The sequence below is a fragment of the Haliaeetus albicilla genome, chromosome 22 (genome assembly GCF_947461875.1).
Source record: "Haliaeetus albicilla chromosome 22, bHalAlb1.1, whole genome shotgun sequence".
Classification (NCBI taxonomy): Eukaryota; Metazoa; Chordata; class Aves; order Accipitriformes; family Accipitridae; genus Haliaeetus; species Haliaeetus albicilla.
In genome coordinates, this window is record NC_091504.1 from 6061346 (window position 1) to 6075635 (window position 14290).

A 14290-nucleotide genomic window follows, 5' to 3' on the forward strand; every position below is an offset into this window, starting at 1 on the left:
GGAGGGCCTCTTGTGATAGGACGAGGGGGAATGGTTTTAAACTAGAAGAGGGTAGATTTAGAGCGGATATACAAGAAATTTTTTATGACGAGGGTGATGAAACACCAGAACAGGTTGCCCAGAGAGGTGGTCGATGCCCCATCCTTGGAAACATTCAAGGTCAGGTTGGATGGGGATCTGAGCAACCTGATGTAGTTGTAGATGTCCCTGCTTATTGCAGGGGGATTGGACTCGATGACCTTGAAAGGTCCCTTCCAACCCAAACCATTCAACGATTCTATGAAATCAGAGCTTTCTCCACTCACATCCACAGCTGCATGTCTTAACCCCTTGGCACCAATTCCCACCTGCTTTTCTTGGAGAAGGAGCTGCACCCAGACACAGGAGGATGCTTCTTAATTGCCAACAAGCAAAACCAAATGGGAATAGTTCAACAAAATACATGCCTCAGGTGTATATTAAGTCCATGTTACCTCCACTGAAGTCCACTTCCCACAGTGGATGACCATGCACCAATGGAATACACATTACCAGATGCCAAGACCCACCCAGACACCTCCTTGCTTGGACTCTCTTTGTCCACATTCACTCTTCATACACAAAAAAAGTCACATGCTGAAGCAGCGAACTCCCTCGATTCACAGAGAGAAGCAAAAGTGAATGAAATGCTCTCTTTTGGATAGCCAAAACTGCACTAAATCCCACCCACTAGTGATTACAGGAGCACCCTCAAGTAGACTCTGCATCACCTAGACCCACTGTGGTGGGTTGACCCTGGCAGGTGCCCACCAAAGCCGCTCTATCACTCCACAGCTCAGCTGGACAGGGGAGGGAAAATACAATGAAAGGCTCGTGGGTCAAGATAAGGACAGGGAGAGATCACTCAGCTAATTACCATCACGGGCAAAATAGACTCGACTTGGGGAAATTTGATTTCTTACGAATCAAATCAGAGTAGGATAATGAGAAATAAGAACAAATCTTGAATCACCTTCGCCCCACCCTCCCTTCTTCCCGGGCACAGCTTCACTCCCAAATTCTCTAACTACACCCCTACAGCAGCGCAGGGGGATGGGGAATGGGGGTTGGAGTCAGTTCACCACACGTTGTCTCTGCCGTTCCGTCCTCCTCAGGGGCAGGACTTCTCACACTCTTCCCCTGCTCCAGCGTGGGGTCTCTCCCACAGGAGACAGTTCTCCATTAACTTCTCCAAAATGGGTCCTTCCCACAGGCTGCAGTCCTCCACGAACTCCTCCAGCATGGGTCCCTTCCACAGCGTGCAGTCCTTCAGGAGCAGACTGCTCCAGCGTGGGTCCCCCGCGGGGCCACAAGTCCTGCCAGAAAACCTGCTCCGTGGCTCCTCTCTCCACAGATCCACAGGTCCTGCCAGGAACCTGCTCCAGTGGGGGCTTCCCACGGGGTCACAGCCTCCTTCGGGCATCCACCTGTTCCGGCATGGGGTCCTCCATGGGCTGCAGGTGGATATCTGCTCCACCGTAGACCTCCATGGGCTGCAGGGGGACAGCCTGCCTCACCATGGTCTTCCCCACGGGCTGCAGGGGAATCTCTGCTCCGGCGCCTGGAGCATCTCCTCCCCCTCCTTCTTCGCTGACCTTGGGGGTCTGCAGGGTTGTTTCTCTTACATGGTCTCACTCTGCTCTCCAGCTGCAGTTTTGTTCCACATCAACTTTTTTTATCCTTCTTAAATAGGTGATCCCAGAGGCATTACCACTGTCACTGATGGGCTCAGCCTTGGCCAGCAGCGGGTCTATCTTGGAGCTGGCTGGTGTTGGCTCTGTTGGTCATAGGAGAAGCTTCCAGCAGCTTCTCACAGAGGCCACCCCTGTAACCCTCCCGCTACCAAAACCTTGCCACACAAATCCAATACACCCACTCATTTTTCATTCCTTGCAGCATAAAGTACATGTGGCTCCCTTGTAGGTGAAGGCAGGGATAAGCGTGGTCACTTCCAACCTTGGACACCATACGTGCAATTGCCCAGACTTTCCTTTCACGTCAAGGAAGACAAATCAGTTGTCTCAACCCAGATGCCTTGGTCCACCCTACTTGTCCACCACCTCTTGCTCCAGAAAGGCTCCTGTATGCCCTGGGTCACATTTCCCAGTCCCATGTGGGGTCTTCAGCTACCCCAGGGTATCTTGGAGGCAGTGGCCACCTCTGTGTGGGCCACTGAGTCAATCCCTGCCTGAAGATGTCTGGCAGAAGCTGAAACATCTGTAGAAAAGACCTGAGTGTAATTACGTGTAAGAAGCCCTCATTTTCAGAACTTTGAGGGTTGTCTATAACTTTTTATGGGTTTTTTCCCTAGGACACGGACCAGAAAGATGATGACACATTCTCTCCTTTTGTATAAATGTAGATTGATGCAGATATTTCCAAAAATACATTTTGTCCCAACACATTGAATGCAGAAACTATGTTCCAAGGATGCATTTGTATTAATACACTTCACATCTACTTTTCATATCTAAATGGAGCTGGGAGCAATGAAGGTTGGACAAGTTGGATAGAGCCTGCTTTTATTTCTTTGCTATCAAGCTATGGCCATGCCTGCTAGCACCTCCATCGTGCCATCCCAAATCATTATGGGGTTTACAGTGCATCAACACCATGGTCCTCCAAGAGCTGGACCCCAGCTGAAACACAGAGTTCCAGGGCACAGCCATATGCCCACCATGCCAAGGCCAAGGTTGGACTAGATGACCTTTAAAGGTCCCTCCCAACCCAAACCATTCTATGATTCTGTGAAAACTGGGCAGCTGGACCCTTCATTTGAGAATAGAACAGACAAACAAACATAGAATAGAATAGAACAGACTCTTGTCTTGGATGGGACCTACGACAATCATCTAGTCCAACTGCCTGACCAAGTCAGGGCTGACCCAAACTTAAAGCATGTTGGTGAGGGCATTGTCCAAATGCCTCTTAAACCCTGATGGGCTTGGGCCATTGACCGCCTCTCGAGGAAGCCTGTTCCAGTGTTTGACCACCCTCTCAGTAAAGAAATGCTTCCTAACATCCAGTCTAAACCTCCCCTGGTGCAGCTTTGAACCATTCCCACGTGTCCTATCACTGGGTACCAGGGAGAAGAGCTCAGCACCTCCCTCTCCACATCCCCTCCCCAGGAAGCTGTAGAGAGCAATCAGGTCACCCTGTAGCCTCCTTTTCTCCGAACTAGACAAGTCCTCAGCCGCTCCTCAGAGGCCATTCCTTCCAGCCCTGTCACCAGCCTGGTCGTCCTCCTCTGGATGCATTCAAGGAGCTTCACAGCCTTCCTAAATTGTGGGGCCCAGAACTGCACACACAACACTCAAGGTGAGGCCGCACCAACTCTGAATACAGCGGGATAATCCCCTCTCTTGACCGGCTCGTCACGCTGTGTTTGATGCCCCACCAAGGTGCGACTTGCCCTCTTGGCTGCCCCGGCACGCTGCTGGCTCCCGTTGAGCCCGCTGCCAACCAGCACCCCCAGATCCCTTTCCGTGGGGGCTGCTCTCCAGCCACTCCTCTCCCAGTTTAGACTTGTGCCCGGCGTTACTCCATCCCAGGTGCAGAATCTGGCATTTGTTCTCGTTAAATTTCATCCCATTAATGATTGCCCAATCCTCCGCTTTATCTAGATCCTTCTGCAAGGCTTCCTGTCCCTCAGGAGAGTCAGCAGCATCTCCCAGTTTGCTATCATCAGCAAATTTGCTAATGGGGGAATTCAACTCCTGCACCCAGATCGTTGATAAATATATTGGCCCTAGAACGGAGCCCTGAGGAACAGCGCTGGTGATCCAGATGTAGCCCTATTCATTGGAACCCTTTGAGCCCTGCCCTTCAGCCAGTTCTTGCCCCACTGCACCGTGAACCCACTCATCCCACAGTTGGACAACTTGTCCAGAAGGTTGCTGTGAGGCACAGTATCAAAAGCCTAACTAAAAATCCATTTTATGCCTGGTCTTTACCAGGGATGATCATCTTGCCCAATTTTAAGAGTTGGACTAAACTGACTATACTGAAAGTTTCAAAGCCACCTTACGTGGGTCACTGCCTTGACCCATGAGCTGCATCCCTCTTGGACACAAACTCTTCTGTGCAGAGGTGACAGTCACTTCCACTGGCTGCGCTCCTCCTCATCCATGCCAGGATATCGTCGGTCTTCTTGGCTGCTCGCTCATGGCTTGCCCAACGTAACCTAAGGACCACCCTTCCCCTATATTGACAAGTTGACTATAAGTTAGGTTCACCTTCAAGTTGGACAAGTTTGAGTTGGTATGTGTTAGTGACAGGGGTGTGTTCACATTGTAGTTACAACTTTCATGATATCTGACCAATACTGTACACAAAATTAATCTGAATTATTTAAGGCAGTCTTTGCTAATAATAGTGACTGGGTCGCACTGGGTGTTAGGTGTTGTAACTCCTCCCACCATGTTCAACAACAGCAAAAGGAGGATCACGGCTGGGAGTTCGGAGCAGCGTTCACCTGGGGGTGGTGGATCCGTGCGTCTTTAGCTGGAACATTAATAAGTACATAATATATGTAGTGTAGTTAATAAAGACATAATACACGCGAGCACATAACAACACCTGCACAGCACCCCCCAGCTGGGTTGAAATGCATCTTTAGTCTTCTAGACCTTTATCATGACATCATCTCCAGGTTGATATACATGCAGAGAGTCTCCTAAAGGTAAAGTTTGTCTAATTACAGCTTTGTATCATTTCTTTTTAAACTATTTTGTAGATCTAAGAGATATTGCATAACTGCTTCATCCCCTGCCAGAATGCTTGTGTGTGCTGGAGCGAAGGTTCCTGCAATATGCCCTTAATACCACACTTCAACTTTTAGTCAGCCCTGACTTGGTCAGGCATTTAGACCAGATGATCGTTGTAGGCCCCTTCCAGCAGAAATAGTCTAGTCTAGTCTAATCTGTTCTGTCTTGTCGTGTTCTAATCTAGTCTAGCCTGTTCTATTTTAGTCTAGTCTAGCTTTTTCTGTTCTATTCTATTCTACTCTGGTCTGGTCTAGTGTAGTCTAGCCTGTTCTATTCTATTCTATTCTGTTCTATTCTATTCTATTCTATTCTATTCTATTCTATTCTTCAATTTGATTCTATTCTACTTCTCTTCTCTTCTATTCCATTCCAATCCATTCTATTCTAATTCAATCTGGTATTCTGAAGAAAATCTCAAAAGGAGTTCATTTATGACCTGGCTTTGGGCATTGCCTTAATTCCCACCATGCTAATGGTAAAGCTTCTGTCCATTGGATTGAGTTTCTTTACAAATTTCTGCCAGTTTACTCTTTAGAGTGTAGTTCATTCTCTCTTCAAAAGTCGGGCATGATTTGATGCACTGGGGCTGTTGCAGCAGCAGCTTTAATGCTTGAGAAAACAAGAAATATAGTCCTAGGGCGTCTCCTAAGAGTAACAGTGCCCCACGCAATAAAAGCTGTATTAACTCAGAGGGCTCTTTCCTTATTTACTCATCATCGTTATCTGTCGATACCACTAACTGAAACAAATATTAACTTAGAATGTCTTAAATCTGGCAACCAACTGCCAGAAATATTACAGCCTGTTCAGCTGCCTAAAAAATCTGGGATTGAAACCCAATAGTCAAGGAAGAGCCCCTGGATAAGCCTGGACTTGGTGTTACCCTGCTGCTCGGACTAGAGGAAATGACCTCACTGGTGGTGTGGCCTAAAGCAGCAGCCTTCCAAGCCTAATGGTCCAACTAAAAATATCCTAAACCTGACCCTGACCCTAACCCTAAACCCAACCCTTCCAAGCCTAACGGTCCAAACAAAAATATCCTAACCCTGACCCTAACCATTATGGTCCAACTAAAAAGATCCTAAACCTGACTCTAACACTGACCCTAACCATATCATTATCACCAACCTTAATCTTAACCCTACCCTTATCGCTTTAAACCTAAACCTACCCCAACCCCATCTTTATCCCTTTAAACCTAACCCTAACCCTTACAACCCTTATGGCCCAACCAAAAAATATCTTAACCCTGACTCTAACCCTAACGCTATAACCAACCATAACCCTAAGTGTTAGCCTAGACCCAAAACATAATCCTAAACCCATAGCCTAAACTATAACACTATAAACTTGACTCCTAACTCTAACACTATCACCACCCTTAACCATAACCCTAACCTTATTCCTTTAAACCTAACCCTAACATCATCCCTTTAAACCTAACACTAACCTTAACCCCAATTATTAGCCTAGACCCAAAACATAACCCTAAACTCATAGCATAAACCAGAACACTAAACTCGACTCAACTCTAACCCTAACCCTAAAACAAACCATAATCCTAACCCTTACCCTTAACCCTAGCCCTTACCCTAACACTAACACTAAACCCGTAGCCATAACACCAAATTTGACTCGTAGCCCTAACCCCAACCCTCACCTTGAATCACGTCTCCCAAAACTTGAACCCTACTGGTACTAACCCTAACCCTTACCACTAAACATAAGCCTAACACAAAAACTAACCCCTAATCTCAACCTAACATTAACCCCAACCCTAAACCTAAACCTAACACTAACCCAAACACAGTAAACTAACCCTAAAATCTAACTCAAACACTAAACTTAACCACTAAACCCAACTCTAACCCCAACCCTAAGGATCACCTTCCACTAGGGAGACTGATCTCTGTTGAGTACAAAGGGAGTCGTAAGGATAAGCTGAGATTTAATCACCTGGCTACCAAGAGTAAGACTCCTCTGAACCTTCTTCTCTTCCTAGGAGTGACATAGGACCTTCCAAGGAGCAGCTCATCTCCTCCTAACCTAAGTGTTTAAATTAAATCAGGTGAATCGGCCCCAGAAATGCTGGGTTTGTCTCTATGACCCATGAAAGGCATTTAGGTCGCCACCACGCTACTCTCGGGTGAGATGGATCCTACCCTTGCAGTCTAAGTCCTCTTGTGACGGTCCTCATGGCTTTCTAGCCCTCCTAGTCATCATCGGGCACGTGGCCGAAGGTCTCCTTCATTTGGTCCTGCCTTAGGCTGAGTAGGGATGGGTTTAAAAGAGGTGGGACAATACCCGAGAGGACCTAGACAAAGATGGAGACACCAAAACCCAAGGACACAACGGTGAAAGGAGAAGCACAAGGCAGCAAATGCTTTCTGCCTGTCTTCTGGCGATGGGATCTGGAGCAGGGTATGTTTAGGAGACCACGGTTGATGAGGAAGAGCCAAGGAGGAGGACCGAGGACGTCACAAAGACAAGGAGCGAGGTGTTGTTGAGGCACGCGGTCGCAGAAGTAGCGGTAGATGATTTGGGGACCACAAATGGCTTTCAGCACCGGAGGTGACAGTGTCAGGACAAAGCCACCCCCCCCCCCCAGGAACCCAGAACGACCTCGTCAGGATGGTGGGACATCTCGGAGGGCTCCGGATTTCCACCCGTCAGGGAAGGCGGGAGCAAAGACGATGGACTCAGCTCTGCCCACGCTGGAAGAAGCCGGTCGGAGCCACCAGAGGAGACGGTTTCCTTCTCCGGGAGGATGTTGGCCAACATGGAGGAGACCACAGAGCCCTTGAGTCGCCGCCTTGATCCCGCTTGGTCTTTACGGCAAACCCTGACACCCCCCCACCCCCCGCACTGGTCCCAGTAGCTGCGGTGGGGGCTCCTCTGGGCCCAACCCCCGCCGGATCCGGGCATTGAGGAAGAGGGGGGACGGGGGGGAGCACACGCCACGGACACGTACACGCAGTGCTCGTGCCTTGTACACACTTCCGCACACACCATGCTCAGGGTATGTAGGCACCATGCGTGTGCCGTGTACACGCCAGGCACACGGCATGCACGCGTCATGCTGATGCCATGTCTACACCATGGACACACCACGGACGTGTCACGTACAGCCCATCCACGTGTCATGCTCACGCTATGTATACAACACGCACATGTGATGCTCGTGCTGTGGACACGCCAAGCACGTGAGATGATCGTGCCATGCACACGCCATGGACTTGTGCACACGAGATGATCATGCCATGCACATGAGATGATCGTGCCATGCACACGCCATGGACTAGGCGTGCGCATGCAATGCTCATGCCGTGCACACGAGACGACCATGTCATGCACACGCCACGGACATGCCAAGAACACGTGGTGATCGTGCCCTGCACACATCACGGACACACTATGGACACGCCAAGCACATGCGATGATCATGCCATGGACACAGCACACGTCACGCCCCCCCCCCCCCCTTCCAGGGAACCCAGGCGTCCCAGCTCTCCCACCCCACCCCCCTCTCTCGGACCATGACGTCATGCCCCTTCCCCCCGCCCCACCCACCCCCTCCCCCTCCCCGGGACCCAGGAGTCCGGGCGTTCCCCCTCCCCCCACCCCTCCCCCCCTCCAGGGGACCCAGCCGGCCGCGCGCGCTCGTGACTCACCACGACCGCACCCTCCCCCCCCCCACCCCCCCACCTCCACCCCACATCTGGATTCGCTCAACAGCTGGAAGGGGGGGGGGAGCCAGCGAAGGACCCAGGCGTGCGTCTCTCCCCCCCTCCCCCTCAAAAAAGGATCCAGGGGGCCAAATCTGCCCCTCCCCCACCCCGCACCCCCAGCCCAAAAGGCACCCAGGTGTCACCCCTCCCCCACCCCGCCCCCCCCATCCCAGAGCACCCAGGCGTCCAGGGTGGGGGTTCAGCACCGGCCCTTTATTGCCCTCGACCCCTGCCCCTCCCCCACCCGGGGGGGGCAATCCCAGTTTGGGGTCCTTTCCCAGTTTGGGAGGGCTCCCAGTGCCAGTTTAGGGGTAATAATGCCAGTTTGCGGGGTCCTGTCCCAGTCTGGACTCCCAGTTTGGATGGGGGGGCGGAACTGGGGGAGCCCTGCAGTTGCCGGGGGTGGGTATCCCAGTTTGAGCCTCCCATTCCAGTTTGGGAGGGGTCCCAGTGCCAGTTTGGGGGTCCTTTCCCAGTTTGGACTCCCAGTTTGGAGGGGGGTGGCCCCTGCCAGCCTCCCAGTTTGGGGGGGAATTGGAAAGGGGGGAGCCCTGCAGTTGAGGGGCGGGGGGGAGGCATCCCAGTTTGAGCCTCCCATTCCAGTTTGGGAGGGGTCCCAGTGCCAGTTTGGGGCGTCCTTTCCCAGTTTGGACTCCCAGTCTGGGGGGTGGGGGCAGAATTGGGGAGCCCTGCAGTTGCTGGGGGGGGGCAATCCCAGTTTGGGAGGGGTCCCAATCCCAGTTTGGGGATCCTTTTCCAGTTTGGACTCCCAGTTTGGGGAGGGGAGTCGGAATGGGGGGGGAGCCCTGCAGTTGGGGGGGCCGGGGGGCATCCCAGTTTGGGAGGGGTCCCAGTCCCAGTTTGGGGGTCCTTTCCCAGTTTGGACTCCCAGTTTGGAGGGGGTGGGGTCCCTCCCAGTTTGGGGGGGGCAGTCGGAATGGGGGGGGAGCCCTGCAGTTGCGGGGGGAGCATCCCAGTTTGGACCTCCCATCCCAGTTTGGGAGGGGTCCCAGTCCCAGTTTGGGGCTAACAATGCCAGTTTGGGGGGGTCCTTTCCCAGTTTGGGAGGCGGTCCTATTCGCAGTTTGGGGGTGTTCTCTCCCAGTTTGCAGGGGTTCCCTCCCCATTTGCCCCCCCCCAGCACCCTCACCCACGGGGGCTCGGGAGGGGCACCCGGCGGAGCCTCCTCAGCCCCCCCAGTGCTCCCAGTACCACCAGTATGCCTCCCAGTGCCACGGGCAGTGCCACCAGCAGCCCCCCCCGAAGGGACCCGGGCGTCTGGGGGCTGGGAGGAACCCTGGGGGCAACTGGGGGGTCCTTGGCTTGGGTGGGGGCAACTGGGCGGGTAACTGGAGCAACTGGGGGGGTAACTAGGGAATCCTTGGCTCTGGGGGGAGAAACTGGGGGGGTAACTGGGGCAACTGGGGGGGCTCTGGGGGTTGGCGAGGCAACTGAGGCGTTGTTGGCTTTGTGGGGGGCAACTGGGGGGGTAACTGGGGCAATTGGGGGGGCTCTGAGGGTGGGGGGGGCAGTTGGGGGGGCAACTGAGGGCAGCTGGGATTTAGGGGGACCAGTTGGGGGGTCCTTGACCCTGGGGAGGGCAACTGGGGGGGTAACTGGGGCAACTGGGGGGGCTCTGGGGGCTGGGGGGGCAACTGAGGAGTTGTTGGCTTTGGAGGGGGCAACTGGGGGGGTAACTGGGGCAACTGGGGGGGCAACTGGGGCAACTGGGGGGGCTCTGGGGGTTGGGGGGGCAACTGAGGGGTTGTCAGCTTTGGGGGGTGCAACTGGGGCGGTAACTGGGGCAACTGGGGGCTCCTTGGCTCTTGGGGGGACAACTGGGGGAGTAACTGGGACAAGTGGGGGGGCTCTGAGAGTGGGGGGGGGCAGTTGGGGGGGCAACTGGGGGCAACTGGGATTTAGGGGGGGCAACTGGGGGGGCAGTTGGGGAGTCCTTGACCTTGGGGCGGGCAACTGGGAGGGTAACTGGGAGCTCCTTGGCTCTGGGGGGGGCAACTGGTGGAGTAACGGGGACAAGTGGGGGGGCTCTGAGAGTGGGGAGGGCGGTTGGGGGGGCAACTGGCGGCAACTGGGATTTAGGGGAGGCAACTGGGGGGGCAGTTAGGGGATCCCTGGAAGTGGGGGGTGCAGTTGGGGGGTCTCCAGCCTGGGGGGGGGCACTGGGGGAGTCCTGGGAGATGGAGTGGGCAGTTTGGGGTTCCCTATAGGGCCTTGGGGTGGGGCTGGCTCTATAGGGGTCCCTGGGGTCAGGCTGGGGGTCCTGGGTGCTACCGGTGTCCCTGGTGTTAGTTTGGGGGTCCCAGGTGCTATAGGGGTCCCCCAGTACAGTATAGGGGTTTGGAGCTCTATAGGGGACCTTGGGATGAGTTTGGGGGTCTCCAACCCTATGGGGGTCCCTGGGGTCAATCTGGGGGTCCCCAAGTCTATAGGGGTCCCTGGGGTCAGGTTGGGGGTCCCAGGTCCTATGAGGGTCCCTGGGGTCAACCTGGAGGTCCCCAAATCTATAGGGGTCCCTGGGCTCAGGCTGGGGGTCCTGAGCTCTATAGGGGTCCCTGGGGTCAGGTTGGGGGTCCCAGGTCCTATGAGGGTCCCTGGGGTCAACCTGGAGGTCCCCAAATCTATAGGGGTCCCTGGGCTCAGGCTGGGGGTCCTGAGCTCTATAGGGGTCCCTGGGGTCAGGCTGGGGGTCCCAGGTCCTATGGGGGTCCCAGGGCTCAGTCTCGGGATCTGGGGCTCTGTAGGGGTCCCTGGGCTCAGGCTGGGGGTCCCCGTCCCTATAGGGATCTCGGACCCTATAGGCATCCATAGCAGGGTCCCCATAGGGGTCCCAGGGCATGGTTTGGGGGTCCCCACTCCTACGGAGGCTCCCAGGCTCAGGGTCCTCATCTCCATAGGGGTCCGAGGGGGACGTATAGGGGTCCCAGAGCCCCCTTTCAGGGTCCTCGTCCCCATAGGGGTCCATATAGGGGTCCCCATAAATGTCGGGGTCCCAGGGCTCCGTTTCAGGGTCCCACAGCCCCGTGTTGGGGTCCTCACCCCTATAGGGGGGGACCGGGCCCGTATAGGGGCCCCCATAGGTGTCGGGGTCCCAGGGCTGCGTGTCGGGGTCCTCCAGGTCCATATAGGGGTCCCCATAGGTGTCAGCGTCCTCGTCCCTATAAGGGTGGGCAAGGTCAGGGGGGGAGTCACCGTACGCGGCGGGTGCCAGCGGGGAGCCAGGCGAATCGTCGTGCAAATCCTCGTGCGAGTCCCCCTGCGAGTCCTCATGCGAATCCTCCTGCAAGTCCCCCTGCGAGTCCCCGTGCAAACCCTGGTGCCAAGGCGGCTGCGAATCCTGAGCGCTGTCTTGGTGCAAACCCTCGTGCAAACGCTCGTGCAAAGCCCGGTGCTTGTCTGGTTGCAAATGCTGGTGCAAATCCTTGTGCAAATCCTCGTGCAAGTCCCCACGCAAACCCTGCTGCCACGTCAGCTGCAACTCCCGCTGCCTTCCTTGGTGCAAATCCTCGTGCAAACCCTCGTGCAAGCCCTGGTACCTGTCCGGTCGCAAGTCCTGGCGCGCGTCCCCGTGCAAACCCTGGTGCCGAGGTGACCGCGGTTCCTCATCGCTGTCTCGGTGCAAAGCCCGGTGCCTGCCCGGTCGCAGCTCCTTGTGCAAATCCCCGTGCACGTCGCCGTGCAAACCCTGGTGCCAAGGCGGTTGCAGATCCTGATCGCTGTCTCGGCGCAAGTCCTCGTGCAAGTCCTCTTGCAAGTCCTCGTGCAAACCCCGCTCCCACACCGGTCGCAACTCCCGCCGCCTTCCTCGGTGCAAATCCTCGCGCAAATCCCGGTGCCGGTCTGGTCTCAGACCCTCGTGCAAATCCTCGTGCAAACCCCGGCGCCCGTCCGGCTGCAAATCCTCCCCGCGCAAACCCCGCTCCCACGCCGGCCGCAACTCCCGCTGCCTTCCTCGCCGCGAATCCCGCGGCGAGCCCTCGTGCGAGCCTTCGCGCGAGCCCTCGCGCCCTCCTCCTCTTCCCGCCGCCCGCCCGGCCTTCCTCCACCCTCCGGACCGCCGACCCGACGGCCTCTTCCTCCTCTTCGGCCGCCCGCCCTCGCGCGAGGAGGCCTCGTGCGAGCCCTCGCGCGAGCCCCCGTGCGAAGGGCGACGGCGGGGGCGGCAGGCGGCCCCGTCGGGCTGCAGGACGTAGCCGGGGTGGCAGTGGCAAGTGAAGCCGCCCTGATGGTTGAGGCACATGTGGTGGCAGACGGCGGCCGTGCGACACTCGTCCTTGTCGCCGCAGCCCCCCGCGACCCCCGGCACCGGCCCGAACCCCAGGGGACAGGGGGGCGCCCCCGCCACCCCCGCCACCCCCGCCGCCACCAGGGCCACCAGCGCCAGCATCGTCCCCCCGGCTCCGACGCCGACGGACGATGTGGAGGGGACCCGGGAGGACGGGGCCTGCCCATCCCCCCCCCCCCCCGCACCCCACCCACATCCCCGGCCAAGGGTGGAACCGCTGCGGGGCCCCACCCAGGGACACGGGTGGTTTTGGGGGGGGGAGCGGGGACGAAGGCGACGGGGCGGCTCAGGACAACCCCACCCGAAAATCCAGGGGACGCAGGAGCCCGGGTGCCACCCCCCGCCCCCACTTTTGGGGGACCCAGGAGTCTGGGTACCACCCCCACCCCCTAATTTTGGGGGACCCAGGAGTCTGGGTGCCACCCTCTGCTCCCACTTTGGGGGGACCCAGGGGTCTGGGTGTCCCCACTCCCACTTTTGGGGATCCAGGAATCAGGGTGCCATGCCCCCACTTTTGCAGGACCCACAAATCAGGGTGCCACTCCCCACCCCACTTTGGGGGGACCCAGGGGTCTGGGTGTCCCCACCCCCACTTTTGGGGGACCCAGGAATCAGGCTGCCACCCCCCACCCCAATTTTGGGGACACAGAAGTCTGGGTGCCACTCCACACCCCCACTTTTGGGGGACCCAGGAGTCTGGGTGCCACCTTCTGCTCCCACTTTTGGGGGACCCAGGGGTCTGGGTGTCCCCACCCCCATTTTTGGGGATCCAGGAATCAAGCTGCCACCCCCCACCCCCAATTTTGGGGACACAGAAGTCTGGGTGCCACCCCCACCCCCTAATCTGGGGGGACCCAGGAGTCTGGGTGCCACCTTCTGCTCCCACTTTTGGGGGACCCAGGAATCAGGCTGCCACCCCCAACCCCCACTTTGGGGGGACCCAGGGGTCTGGGTGTCCCCACCCCCACTTTTGGGGGACCCAGGAATCAGGCTGCCACCCCATACCCCAATTTTGGGGACACAGAAGTCTGGGTGCCACTCCACACCCCCACTTTTGGGGGACCCAGGAGTCTGGGTGCCACCTTCTGCTCCCACTTTTGGGGGACCCAGGAATCAGGCTGCCACCCCCAACCCCCACTTTTGGGGGACCCAGGGGTCTGGGTGTCCCCACCCCCATTTTTGGGGGACCCAGGCATCCAGGCATCCCCACCTCCACCCCACTCCTCCCAGTGCTCCCAGTCCCAGCTGGGAACTCCCATGGGTGCCCCAACCCTCCCCACCCCGGGCACCCCTGAACCCCGGTGTCACCCTCACCTTGTCACCAGCCCCCACGTCACCATCACCCCCATCACCAGCACCCATCGCTGTCACCCGTGTCACCCTCACCCTGTCACCACCCCTGTCACCCCCACCCGTGTCACCCCATCGCTGTCACCCGTGTCACCCTCACCCGTGTCACCCCATCGCTGTCACCC